Source organism: Protopterus annectens, chromosome 2.part0 (genome assembly GCF_019279795.1).
Source record: "Protopterus annectens isolate FY-2018-M chromosome 2.part0, PAN1.0, whole genome shotgun sequence".
Classification (NCBI taxonomy): Eukaryota; Metazoa; Chordata; order Ceratodontiformes; family Protopteridae; genus Protopterus; species Protopterus annectens.
The window spans coordinates 1938674573-1938689944 of NC_056728.1; the positions used below are offsets into that span (position 1 = coordinate 1938674573).

The window sequence follows — 15372 nt, forward strand, 5'->3', positions numbered from 1 at the left end:
CAACGTCTATGAATGACCTCAGTGTAATTACGGATGGCACCTGCTAGGTCATGGACACTGTCATTTAAAGAGATGTTATGTGCCCTCTGTGCCCGTAGTCCCTGTCTGGTGTACCGCTCCATACGTGACAGTGCCTCCATGACAGCCTGGAACATGCGTGTGGTTGTAAGAGTTGTGGCAAGTCTACCAGGGGCATGATGACCAGCAGTGCTCTGACAAGAACCCCTGGACATCTGCCTATGTGGTACCATTCCAGACATCTGGCTATGGCTGCTGTGTCCTGATGCATGTGCCATAGATACCACAATGTCCAGCCCATTGCCAACTGTACACTGTCCCTCTGCTAAGGGCATTGGTGATAATGGATGTACAGGCAGTATGACTGTGTGCATTGATGGGGTGGAGACTTGTGTACTGTCAATTGGTGGCCCAACAACAGACCCTGACAAACATGCTTGTGCCTCAACACACCTATCCTCATTATCACTATTTGTGTCAGTGACATCAGGTTTCCTGCTGCACTGAACCAGCCCAACCTCAGCACCTGTGAGAGTAAAACAGGAAACACACTTTAAGACCTGTACATGATGTCAGAACACATGAACACATGCACACATGCACACATGAACACATGAACACATGCACACATGCACACATGCACACAAATACACTCCTCACTAAAGCAGACACACACACACACACACACACACACACACACACACACACACACACACACACACACCTACACACCCACACACCCACACACCCACACACACACACCACCAGCAATCTCAGAACATACTCAGTAGCAGTTGATAGTGGGGTACAGTATCACAAGCCAAACAGTCATATCACACATATCAGCATGCAGGACATGTGTTGCTCAACAGCATGCAGTTTGAGTGTAGACAGTCCTTGTTACTAACAGTATACATGGCTTTGATGCATGTGTTTTGTTGTTCGGTGATTGGCCTCCCCCTGGAACACAATGTATACATGGACACAACTTTGCTGTGCAAGTATTAAAAACTCTTTAATGTACTGTGCACCATCACTCACAGGTATACATACCATGGTTGGATGTGTATCTGTGTGTCACATAAATATCCAATTCTGATTAGAGCCTCTGTGTCTTTAGCAAATAATTGTGGACACAGTTTTAGCTCATGCATGATGTGCATACACACAAGATCAGTGGTGCATGTATAACTGATGGAATACCATTGGTCCACATAGCCAATGTACAGTAGTTATGGTGAGTGCAGATCATATTGTGGACATGCCAGTGTCATCCATGACATGGCATGCTAAAACACAACTGCATATTTAAACATCACACATACCCAATGTGTGTCATATGACCTAGCCACTCAATAGCATTACAAGACATATATGTGTCAGTTGTGCAAATGGTGATTGGTATGCATATTATTTATAGGTGCATATGTTTGCACACACACAACATTGAGGTGTATAGCAATGAAAGCTATGTGTAGTACTGTGGTTACAATGACTGGATGGGGTGTAGAACCATAAGCCATCATCATGAAGCATCATGTGGTCACTCAAGGCTACAAATGTGTCCCAAACCAGCACCTATCATGCTGTACCAGAACTGCACTACCATGGCTACATTCACCAGTTCACAGCCAGTTGTTACATGGGTTTGTAACGACGCCAGTAAGGAGCATTGCCTAACATGAATGTGTTGCGTGTTGCAGAGTGTTTCACTGCCCCATGATAGGCCTCTACCCCTCAGGTATATTATGTGTGCTGTGTGGATGACATTTGGGATACTGGAGTGTGACTTTACAGAGGGTTTGTGAATACTACATGAGTAGCATTTAACATGTTCTGTGTATGACATAGTTGTGTATGTTGTGTGCATGCGTATAGACTCTGCCTATCCAATGGTCACTGCAGTGTAGCCACATTTGTTTGAGATGGTCTGTGTATTGCATGTGTTTGAGGCAGCTAATCACATTACTGAGATGTGTGTAGTCTCACAGCAAACATGCACAGCATGCATTATGTGTAGGTGTGTTACATGTGTACATGGCCTACACCTTAACTATGACATGCACTTTTTATTTGCAATAATAAATGTAGAACACACTCACCAGCATGTGTCCACTACCTTGCTGTCACACCAGAGGGACCTACATGGATATGAGACAGTTTGTCAGTGGCGACAACTGTGGCATTGCTACTGTGGGTTTGCAATCTTACAGTAGTACAACAGTTTACATTCACAGGCCTACAGATTATGTTCCAAATGATCAGTATTGCACAACAGGCTTCACATCTTCTAACTACACAGTACACATCTCACATATGCATGATCTACCAATAGAGGTAACAGTAGTCTACAGATATGCCATGTTACCTGCACGCTCCATGTGTTCTTGCTGGGTGGCTCCAATCTCTATCAAGGTAAATATCTGCTGTTGTTGTTGTTGGGTAGGTGCCACCAGGCTCAGGAGCAGCTCCTCCACTCTGCTGAGGGGGGGGTGGATGCTAACCCCACTACCTGTTGCAAGCTGTTGTCTACTGACATCAGAAACACGCTGCCTGACATGTCTAAGTAAATCACTGCAGTGATGCTCATATGTCCGGTTATGCATGCCTATGTCATTTACCCTCCGGACAACATCTTGCCACAGTGCAGTACACTCATGCTGGTATTGGCTGGTTCTTGAGAATAGTAGGCTGTAGTGCTGAATCAGACAGCTGGTAATAATGTCATCCTCAGCACTACTGCAGCTAGGATTACGATGGTAGGCCATGATCCCTGGAAGACAAAGAAAAAATATGTCTGAGCAAGTCATATGGCACACTTAACATTATACAGTACAGATATCCCTGAACTGCCATATATAGCTACCTGTTAGCTGACTGAGATTGAACACTTTCAATACCACTTATCAGTGCTCACCCCACAACAGCTGGAAAGTGCCTGCCACGCTCTGTATAATAAACCATGTTCTGCACAGCAACAAAATAAAATCACTATATAAGACTATACAAGAGTACCTGGCACACTGTATGCAACACAATGCACTACCTAGCCACAGAAGGTATAGATCAAGCGAATGCATAAAGAAATATGTCATCCATTGCAAAGTTTGTAAAGTCCAGTTATAGTATTACCATTATACCACACAACTTGTTGATGGCAAACCCGTGGCCAAAGTATGTGCAAAATTGTGAATATAGGTGGCATACTGCTGTAGTAAACTATAAATGTTGCTAGATACGCAGTTATATCTTGTAACACACATGTGACAGAGGACATGTTACAGGCATACCCACACACACATTAGACGTAACTACAAGACACAAAGGTATGGCAATCCAGATAAGCTTTACGTGTCTACCATACAGTACTGTGAGTCAGTACTTACAAAACCTTAAGCCTGAGGAATGTAATCTCTGAGGACTACAGGGACCACACAAAACAGTGGTTCCAAGCAATGTGGACATACACCATACTTTGCTGTTTAGGCCTACAGCTTCAAGTAGTACTAAAGTTCATACAGGATTTGGATTCAACATCAGTACCAATCAATAAGCATGCATGTAGTGCTTTAGCCTCCAATGACACACCCCAGTTAACACCAAGGGACTACATCAGACTGTATGCCATAGTGCTTTATCTGCATAGCAACAGCATACACAGCTTTTGCTGGGATCAAAGCAAAGACACATAATACCATGACAGAAACAGTTTCCCACTAAGCTATCCCACAAATACACATCTTTGACACATTCACCAACATGTTGATTATTACACTCAGTCAACTTTACATAGAATCTATTGCAACAAGTAGATGTGGGTGAGTATGACTATATATGACTCTCTCTATATATACATATATATATATATATATATATATATATATATATATATATACACACACATCCATTGGTGTACATATACATATACATATAGGTACATATACAGTACACCTTTCACGGTGGGAATATCAATTATACAAAGGATGTGAGGTATACAGTAATGTAATAATATCGTACAGTCTTGTGAGAAATACATTGAAAGTGTTCTCAGCCCAGGTAGCTTTAGTAGGCCTCACTGGCTGCAACATTGCAAATTGCACAAAACACACACAGTGTTTAACCACCACATATCATATACCAGCAATGTATGCTGTCTTGTTTGTCACACACTAAAACCTACATACAAATATGCACATAACAGCCTTCAACAACATATATATGTCCACCCTTCACAAACAGTTGCAATATGTCCCTTGCTCTATGCACATATACAGATTTGAATATATATGACACACATATATATATATATATATATATATATATATATATATATATATATATATATATATATATATATATATCTTCGTATGTGTGTGCCATACACACACAAGATCCACACTGTTGTATGTCCCTGGACCTCACAGGTGAATTGTTGGGCCTTGCTGCAACATGAACAGGTGTCACATGTGAACACACAGTAACATTAGAGTGGGTATATATAGCTACAAATGCTAGATTAGCATACTAGCCTGGTACAGCAGTTGCCAATGCTAAGCTAAACTTTAATATGACTATCATGCATGTGTTACTCTGTCACAACCATGTTTGTATAAATGTTTGCGCTAATCCCCCAAACAGTCATTGTCCACACTACTGTACAGAACACAGATAACATGGATAAGATGTTTGACATTTAATGCTGAGCTGCATGTTTCACAGTTATGTCCCACTACATACAGCTACACACTGAATTGTCCATGGCAGTAGTTAAACAGGACCTCTGTGCATAGATACGTACTGCTGCCATATATGAATGGTTCACATTATGTAGAGTACTCTTCAAAAACATCTAGTACATGCCAGTAAATACATATCTGTTACATGCCTTTCCTTTGTATGAGTTGATTTTAATTATTTTCTGTTTTCCTTTTGCTTTTCACTGTCCCTCTCTCTCTCTCTCTGTTTTTCTATCTCTCTCAGTCTCTGCAATAGAGTGATTGAGTTTATGGGCAGCAATTACAGCCTGCTTTTATAGGTATTTGCACATGTGCATGTGATGGCCTCTGCACCAATTGGTGGCCACTATTTTGCTAATTGCATGCAGCCTGCTGTGTGGTAATTGCAGTAATCACTGTCATAGCAACCCAGTGCTATAAATTGCTAACTCAGGTAGGCGTAGCCCTTTCAGCTTTCCAAAATGGGGATCATGCATGTTTGCTGTGGACATCGTTGTTTAAGTCAGAAGGTTGGTATAGTTCTTATATCTGAAGCCAGGGGTGTAGCCAGTGATTTGAATGTTGTACTCAGACCTGAATGTTGCTGCTTCCAGTGCACACTTGTCAGTGTAGAATTGTACTCACCCCTCCAAATGCTAACACAAGATACATGGGAGTATGTACTTTCTTTTCTAATTGTACAATTAACTGACATACAAAAGTAGTTATTGAGATGTATTCTTTTGGCACATGAACTGTTTGTGAACTGCTATACTGTGAATATTAATTTACTCACTTCTGAACAGTCTGTGCTTTTTTAGTGTTGACATTAGCACAGGCTGTTCAAGAAAACTGGACAAATTTCAGTACTGAGTATGCCTACCTACATCCTTGGTAGACCCTGAACACACAGGTATATTGTACATTTGGGTAGGGGTGTAGAAGTACAGAGAGCATTATGTATTATTGTGTGAATTTTATCTTGCTGGACTTAAAGGGTTGCTGTGTACCTGTTAGTTTATCAAGGCAAGTAGTCTTTCTGCGTAGCTCCCAACTGTGGACCTATCCAGATGGTAGCCTGTTATTCTTTGTCTGTGCACCACACTGGTCTTTTCAGCACTGGAACAATGGCATTGTCACAGTTGGTTGCTACCAGTACATGGCTACATCATTTGGTATTTCAGTGTTGTACTCATACATAAGGGTATGCTTCTGGAACTCCTTCCAAAGCTATTTGCACAGTGTGTAACAGCAGAAAAGATGATATGCCTGTGTGTTTCTGCCATATTTGAACAGACTCAGGGAAAAGTAGGTAAAAGTGAGGTACACCTTTAAAATATTAGAGACATTAAGTTGAGACTTTGAGAGAACCAGAGCATATGGATTAATACACCTTTTCTGAAGTACAAGCAGTGCCTAACTCTTACTTATTGTCATTATTCATCAAGTGTAATTCCCCACCTTTCTGCCTAACATTAGTACTTTTCAGAGGGATTCAGAAGGACACAGCTAAAATTTGTTTCAAAATCAGGGACATCCCTGAAAATTAGTCACAGTTGGGAAGTATGGCATCTGCCCTAATCAGATATGCCAGTGTTTGTCCTGCTATGATACTGTGTGGGGGTTGTAAAGTGCTGCTGTAACATTAATTCCTGCTAGAATGGCTGGTTCTCTTATCACAGTCATGTAATGCAATTCCACAACAACTGCTGGTAAAGATCCACAGAACAAAATTTGTCTTATAGCATTCCTATTTTTCCTTTACATTCACTCATTCTGATGCATGATATATTTATTTCAGCACCAACCTGTTGTATGTCTACTGTGGCTTAGTGGTACTTCATGCAGTCTAGTGTGTACAAGGTCCGGGGTTCGAGACTGACAGAGGTGTTTTATTTTGCTGCTGAGCAGAACAAGGGTCCTGCCATACAGAGTGACTAAGGCACTTTTAAGCTGTTGTAAGCAGGTATGCGCAATGCTTAGCAATGCTTAGCTAAGCGCACACAAGCGCACACAGGCACACACTCGCGAAAACCCACTAACTACTGCTTAATAGTGCTTACTCCCGCTAACCCCTGCACTCATTTCTTTGAAAGAAAAGAAAATGGGGAGATAGGAAAGTGGTGAAAAAGGAGCACAAAGAGGGAAAGACAGTAGGGAAAACAGCTCGCAATGTGCAGGACGGGTGTAAGGAAGGTCCATAGCTGCCCATTTCTTTAACAGCAACAGCTGTGCATATGCAATAAATTTGGAGGGAAATATGAAACCTTCAACCTCTGTGAGAGGGGTGAGGACAACAAAGTATGTTGTACTGCCAATTAAATATCAGTTTATTTGTCCAGCGGACATGTGTGCAAAATGGGCAGCTATGTATGGGGCGTAATTTTTTTTTTGGGAGCAGATTGCCCTTTTATTTTTTTCAGGTGAGAGTGGAATGTGGGGTAGGGGGAGTAGGTATATTTGGGGAGGTAGGTTGGGGAGGTAAACAGACAAGACAAACAAGATGCATACAGGGGCAGAATATGACACATGTGGTGGGTGAACACCATTGACGGAGAAGGATGTTAGGAAATCGCAAGCCCATGAGCCCACAGATGGCAACAGTGGAACTGAGATCCCCACCCATGGGCAGTCACCACTGCACCTTCACAACCCAGAGGGTGGCTGTGCTGGGGGCTGTGTAGGAGGGGCAGGTTCACCCATGAGTCGCGCCACTCGTGCCTCAAGCTGGCGTAGAGGATCAGCGACAGAATGCTCGATCTCCCTACGCACCACAGCCCGGACCGTTTGGAGGGTGATAGGTGGCCCTCCTCTGCCCATGCTTGCACAGGGGGACAAGCCCCATCACCTGCAGCACTTCCACCCAAAGGTGGCACAGGGCCAATAGAGGAGGAGGTCCCAAGCTGGGCACTGGACCTGCTGGTGCCAGGTGCCATCGCCAGCTGAGGTGTGACAGGTGGGACCGCTGGGACCGGCCTTCCCATACGTTCTATGTTTAGGAGGATTTAATGAAAATATGGGTTAGTAACAGTCAACAGCATCCCCAATTAGTTATAAAAGCATGCAGAAGTATTCCCATTAACCCAACACACCAGAGTTCCAACAGTTGAACAGCAAGCATGACACATGCATATATAGAACAACAGTGGACATTACAACAGCATGCCGGTTTAATTGATGGCAACAGGCCACCAATATTGTGGTATGTGAACAGGGCACATGCATCGAAATAAATGCAGATATTTATAAACCAATAGGACATATGTCCCAACAAATATTTTGAGATTAGACATACCCATTGAGGTGTGGAATTGCATTTTTTATGCACATACAGTAGGGTGGAAAATGATATCTCCATTAACAACTTATATATCCTTCTAGTTTACACTACATTCCTATTAACTGCAGTTATATGCCCCCTACATGTATTATTACACTACCCAATTGTCCTTAAATTGTGAAATGGGTTTTGCTAGATCTTTATATAAATGGGCTGTATCTGACATACAAACTGTCCGGGATGCAAATGTTACTGCTACATATTTTGTGAGTTGCTCAGACACACTACTGCTGAGATGGTACACTGACAGCTCTACTTTCCTATACTTATCTAGATATGTTTAGGTGAAATTATCAGTTATATGTTAACAGCTCCCTACATTTCTGCCAGCACAATGACATTTCTGGGGAACACAATACCACGCTACTCATGTGCCAGATTAACCTGTGCATGCTGGGCATGAACCAACAGTTGAGGACTGTAAATATACTTAAAAGCTACTGGCACTCCCTTCATCCACTTTATATGGGCCTACCCAACTGTGTGTTAACAGCGCTTAATACAACAGTACTATTTCTATAATGCAAGAGTAAACCAAAGTGTCCAACAAGATGAAAGCGCAACTCCGGTGCCAGTTTCCAAGCGATTTATTAATACAGGCGAAATACCAAAGTAGATAGACAAGTATAACCAGATAAACGCTCTTTCCACTACAATGCGTTTTCGTCCTTACACCAATCAGGACTTCATCAGATAACACATTTTGGAAAGATACACCGAGAAAATATATAAAGCTCGTTATTAAACTACGAAACACAAAATTCTGAAGCACACTTGATAACCAAGTAATAAATATTCAAAACGAAAAAGTCAATCACCTTATATATATTTTCTCGGTGTATCTTTCCAAAATGTGTTATCTGATGAAGTCCTGATTGGTGTAAGGACGAAAACGCATTGTAGTGGAAAGAGCGTTTATCTAGTTATACTTGTCTATCTACTTTGGTATTTCGCCTGTATTAATAAATCGCTTGGAAACTGGCACCGGAGTTGCGCTTTCATCTTGTTGGACACTTTGGTTTATTTTTATTAGTCTAGTAGTGTCTATTTCTATTTTCTTTATAATGCAAGAGTACAACAACATATCAAAGAAAATGACACAGACACACTCCAGGAATTATACCTTTATTAAAGACTTAAAACACTTTTCTAGAGGCTCGCTCATCTATTTTATATAACAGTACATGCAGAATAATTATTAGATAATTATTATACCTTTATTTATTGTGTTAAAACACTTTTTTCAGGCTCTCTCATTTATTTTACATAACAGTACAAGCAGAATAATTACTAACCTGCCTGGTGGCGCAGCCTTAGCAGCCTATCTGCATAGGCTTGCTGATTCGCAGCACGGACACCTGTAGCTGTGAAGTAAATGAAGTGATATTGAGACATACCCATCCATAGTATACACTAGAATACCAATTCTTACATACTTAATTCCATGGCTACTTACTCAGTAGTGGGGCATTTTCCATCCCACGGGCCTCCTGAATCCACTGGTCCAGTTGATCTGCCTTGCATCTCTTCAGGTCTGCGTGGTGATGCATGACCTGCTCACCAGTCCGAGGGACACCTGTGGCACTGGTGAGTTCATGAGCTAGACGGTCCCAGGCTTCCACTTTGTATTGGGTGCCCAGGTACTGGCCCCGCAGGAGTCTATCCTCATGATTATAGACAAGGAGCCAAACCATTACTTTTTGACTCCTCAATGCCCCAACGTTGCGCTCGAAAATGAGAGCCCTCTCCAGCACCGGCCATTGCTGCCTGCAGATGGGAGCTACAACCAGTTATGGCAAGTATTCCCACCTATGGATCTTAAATATGCAACATTTCCCGCACTTATTTGTGATTGGTTTAGCAATGGGTAAACTTCCATTAATATGTATGTGCGTGTTGAAAATGCATGCTTATGAAAACCTGTCTTGGCTAAGTGGTTCAGTACTGTGATTATGGTGCACAGTATCCCGGGTTTGAGGCCTGTCATTGCTTTTTATTTTACTACTGGCCAGACCAGTTAGGAGGTGTGGCTGTGTTTTACCGACTTTGCTCAACTTTGCCCCACGTTGCTCTACATTGCTCGGCATTGCTCTATGTTGCTCGTCGTTGCCCGACATTGGGCTGGTTAGCACGGAGCGCAACTCCGCATAAACAGCTTGCGCTAGTTGGCGCTATACGCAGCTATGCGCAAAACCATTGCGCTAGTTAACGCAGTGCTCAGCTACGAGCAATTACATTTAAATATGCTTAATACTGGTAAACTTTGCTTAGCAGTGCTTCACATTGCTTAAGATATGTTACTTATGCATTCATCAGTATACATAACCATTTCACCTTCTTAGATATACATATATATCTATATATATATATATATATATATATATATATATATATATATATATATATATATATATAATTTGTTCACTAAAATTTAAATGATAAATGTCAGGAATTATTTTTATATACAGATTTCCAACAGAAAATAGAAAGAGGACTGGTGGGACTTGAACCAGGAATGCCTCCTCTTTGTGCGAAGGCTCTACCACTACGCTATTGCTATTTTGTTTAATTTGCATATAAGTTTTTTATTGTCCTCTTCGATGTCTAAACTGCTAACTGTAGCTAAGCAATGGGCAAACCCACGTAAATATGGGCAGCTATTTCGGGAATAATAAAAAAAAATAAAAGTTTTACATTTTATAATTGTACAGGGGTTTAGAATGTGGGGAGTGTAGTGTTGGGTATGTACACATTTGAGCAGACTCGCTCATGTAAGTTGACATTTCCCGATTGAAAGACTTGCAGGGGTGTGGATTTTTGGACTGCTCGGCAGTCCGACACGCCCCCTGCACTCGTGCATGCTCTGTGTTAGCCTTAGAGTTGAGGCAGCGCACCCTCATTAATATGCATGACGTGCTGCCGTCTTACTCTTAGACTGGTGTTTCCATGTAAGACTAATATAGTCTTACACGGAGGATTAGTGAATCCTGGGGAATGTATTTTCTGTCGCCTACCAAAACGTTTTAAGCCATGTTTAAACCATGTCCCTCAATAACATAGAACTGTCTGTGCTATGAAACTATAAATGTAAATATGAAAATATGAACAGATAGTAAATAGTGGTTAGTATCTCCACTTAAGGATGCCCTAAATTAATAATCTTAGTATCTCTTATGCTGACTATTATTTATTTTTAAACCACTTTATTAAGGAAACCAGCCCCCAAAAATGGTAGGGCATGATAAGGTGCTATGAGTGTTAATGGAAGAATACAAACAAGTGCTATAGGATGAAATGAATGAATTAAGACTCAAAATGAGGACTGTTCATCATAATGAGGTAAAGATATCAGTAGAGAAGGAGCAGCCACATAGGATGGACCACCAACCTTTTACCGTTTTTTACAAATAGTTCTCACCAGAAACATGCTGATCCAATCCATGACAAAGTCAGATCTCTCCATTTCTACTTTGTGTAGATAGACTTTTGTTTTACCAGATCCAATCCATGACAGCTGAGCAAGGCATAGTTTTCAGCTTTTCCTGATTTTGCATAATATCTCTAATTTTGCCTTGTGCTTTAATCTGTTTCTCTTAAAATAGTTGTTGAGAATTGCAGTTGTTAAATAATAATAGACATTTGAGATTCAGACTTTGTATCCTTTAGCAAATGTATGGTAATGTAAAACCTATTATACAAACAAGTTTCTAAGTATATAAGAACAATTTTTAAACAATACCCTGATTTTGAGCCTTTGACTCTTGTTGGTTGTGGCTTTGTCCTTCATTGTTGCACTGACTTGTTGGCTACTATGGAGTGAGACACAGAAGACTACTCCTGTTTTTTTTTCAGTCCTGTTCCCCCCCAGTAATCTGTAATGATTTTGTGCGGGTTCTACTCTACACAGCTACATGGACTGTGCGACTTGTAAATAGATTATAGGGAACAATGATAAAGCTAGCTGCAAGTTGCAACAGCAAATTGCCATTTACTGAATAGAAGTCAGTCTGAAAAAAAGAAACATACAAAACTGCAGAGAATGAAAATCTCTCCAAAATCAAACTAGGGAACATTTGTATTTTTAAGCATACAGTCAAAAAAAGGAATAGTATGGTACTGCTGAATTAAGTGCCCATATATGGAAAATCAGAGTTCAGCAACATAGTGTGATTGGGTTCCCTATTATATGATCGAAGACGTATTCTTTCGAATGCATCTTGATCAAACTTGAAAGCACGAAACAGCATATAAGCAAATTCTTTCCCTGGGAAAGAAATCACTTGGCCACCTATTTTGCTGATTTTGTGACTGTAGTGTGATCTCGGAGTTGGTATATTTAAGTAGGGGTTTGCCACACCACTTTATGTAATGTTTTAAAGGTTTTTTTTCTTTCTTTTTTGGAACAGCAATTTTTTTCCCTGGGAAAAAAAAAATCTCTGTTCTCAGTGTTCGGGATTGTAAGCTTTCCCTTACATGGGACTGATAAATCAGCGTTCACTGATTTAATGTAGATCCTGTGAGGGTGCAACTTTATTCATGCAAGGTCATCCCCCACTACAGCATAAGAAGGTAACAACAGCAATAAATGTGGAGTACATTCTGACCACAGTTCTGATGTTATTTATTTAGAATTTTAGTTTAGTTTGAGGTGCTGGGAATTAACAAGTCTTTTTTTTTATTTTTAACATTCTGTTACAGGTACACAATCATTGACCTTATCAACCATGATTGTACATCAGTAGTGCAAGCAGCAAGAGAAAAGTTTATAATGACTGCGTAATGGAGCCCTCTTCCCCATCAGCTTGCATGGGCACTGCTCTTAATGCTCTTGTAAGGATGCCTTTCTGTTATTTGTTGATTTTCTAAGAGTAAAGAAAGACAGCATCTGCTTACTTTTAGAAAATAAATAAATAGCAGAAAAACACACCTACAAGACCAGCAAGAGCAGCATCCTAGTACAGCTGTCTTGTTTACCCATGTGTTAGGCCAGTCATGATTGAAGCCATATAGGCAAAAGGCCTTATTGACTTGAATCCAACTCATTTTAATTGAAATGCATGAATAGCTTGACAACATTACAAAAATACACATTAGAAGAACACTGAATATACTTTTATATATTCTGCTGAACCCTGAGACTGTAAGATCAAGATGTTGACAGTGACGTATCTTTAGTGTCCTGTACTATCCAAACTCTGTCCTTGTGTACAGGTACTCAGAATAAGAATCTGTGTACGTTCCTTGATGCTTTGACTAGAAGTGATGGAGCATAGATATGTCAAACTAGTATCTATGTTATTGTTCAACTGCATATAGCAGTGCACTGAGTTTTGTGGATTTATATTTGAAAAGCATCTTTAGCAACCTCTGCATGCATTGTTTGTTGATGTTAGCTGACAATCCATTTCCTTATTATTATTATGACTGCCACATTGCAATGTGGTTAAATGGCTAACTCAGTAGACTTCCTTTCCTTATTCCAATACTGAATATATACAGTATTTACCAGTAGCCTGTAATTTCAGTAAAGATAGCCTATGCATCCAAATAACAGTTCACAATCCACATCGTCAGGCAAGTGACGTTTTCTGAGCAGCTACATACCACAATTACTAAAATAAAATGGCTTTTGAATCATTCTGATCAGCTTCAACACTGTACATTTAAAGATAAATCTGGATGATTATGATCAGGCTGCCAGTCAGAACTAGTGTGGCGTAGCATCCTCCTTTACAACTGCAGGTCAGGTGCCAGTTGAGGATATGCCACTGCTCAAGAGCAAACCTTTGTCAAGTATGTATACTGATCATATGCATATTCATCAACAATGTGTGTTCAAGTGTGCAGGTTTGTGAATTCAGTCCTGTGTAAGAATCGATGGAGTTACTATATATGACAGATTTAAGGAACTTGAATATGTATTTAGGTGTCACTAAGCTGGAATGGGTTTGTTGATGCAGGGTTTATGAGGTGAATTTCTTATGTGTGAGGTATTTCTCTGTTATTGGAGAGTCTGGGTCGTGTTTGTGTGAGGGTGTTGGTCTGCTCATGTCTGTCTGTGTCTGCTTCTGGGTGTGTGGGGCAGTGTTTGAGTTGTGAGTGTGTCTGATATGTTATCATGGTGGAGATGGGTCTGTGGTAATGAATGTGTGTGTGTGTGTGTGTGTGTGTGTGTGTGTGTGTGTGAGTGTGTGTGTGTGTGTGTGTGTGTGTGTGTGTGTGTGTGTGTGTGTGTGTGTGTGTGTGTGTGTGTGTGTGTGTGTGTGTGTGTCTGTTGAACGTGAGTACTGACACACATGTATATGTGTGTGTGTGTGTGTATGTGTGTGTGTGTGTGTGTGTGTGTGTGTGTGTGTGTGTGTGTGTGTGTGTGTGTGTGTGTGTGTGTGTGTTGAATGTGAGTACTGAAACATGTGTATGTGTGTTGTGTGTGTGTGTGTGTGTGTGTGTGTGTGTGTGTGTGTGTGTGTGTGTGTGTGTGTGTGTGTGTACAAATAGATGATTGGAGTTTAGAATGATTTGAGTATGGTGTGAGGTGGGTGTTTCTGTGGTTCACTGTCAATAGTGACACTTTTAACCTGAAGTATGTATAGTCTCAGAGCTGTGTATATAAAGTTTGAGTGAAGAGTATGGGGGTATATGGAAAGCTTGGCCTCTCTTAAAAAGCTTTTTCTGAGTGTGTGTGTGCGTTATTTATGTCTGGGTTGTGGCTGTTGAATGGTGTTTCATTTTTTATTTTTATTTGCACACACGTACTCAATGCCATTGTGCTGTGATAAATAGGCTGAGAGATGTGTGTGCTTTGTCGATGCTTTTATTTATTTATTTTTGTCAAAGTAGTTATTGATAAATCTGCTCTTGCCATTAAAGACTGCACCCTCAATTTGATATGTGTTTGAGAAAATGATTACAAGAACTCATAAGAAACTGAAGTTGTAATGTAATACGTACTGAGTTTAAACTAATGCCTTTACAGTTTTAAAAAATATATTGTAGGACGAAATAGCTTAACAGCTTTAAAAGCTGTATCAACCTCACACTGTCACATAAATCGTGCTCAGATGTAAAGTCCACTTCTTATCAGCAAATAACTTCAAGCACTGTGATATGCTTTATTCTGACTTACATTTGTTTTTTGCTGTTTGTGTGGCAGTGCAAAATGTGATAATGCTTTCAGAGTTGTAATTTGATTTCCATTGCTGTTCTGGGGTGGCTGCCATGTATGTGCAAAGAGGAAGCATGAAATTGACTGTGCAGTTCATATTTAGAATGTTCTTCCAATTTTTTAGGGTAATTTTG

At 40.5% G+C, this 15372-nt stretch overlaps 1 protein-coding gene across 1 annotated transcript in view; it reads left to right on the plus strand.

Moving 5' to 3' along the window:
* The window catches only part of LOC122792903 (CUB and sushi domain-containing protein 1-like), a 4548980-nt gene that overhangs the window by 1605007 nt on the left and 2928601 nt on the right, over positions 1 to 15372 (plus strand). The window lies entirely within an intron of this gene.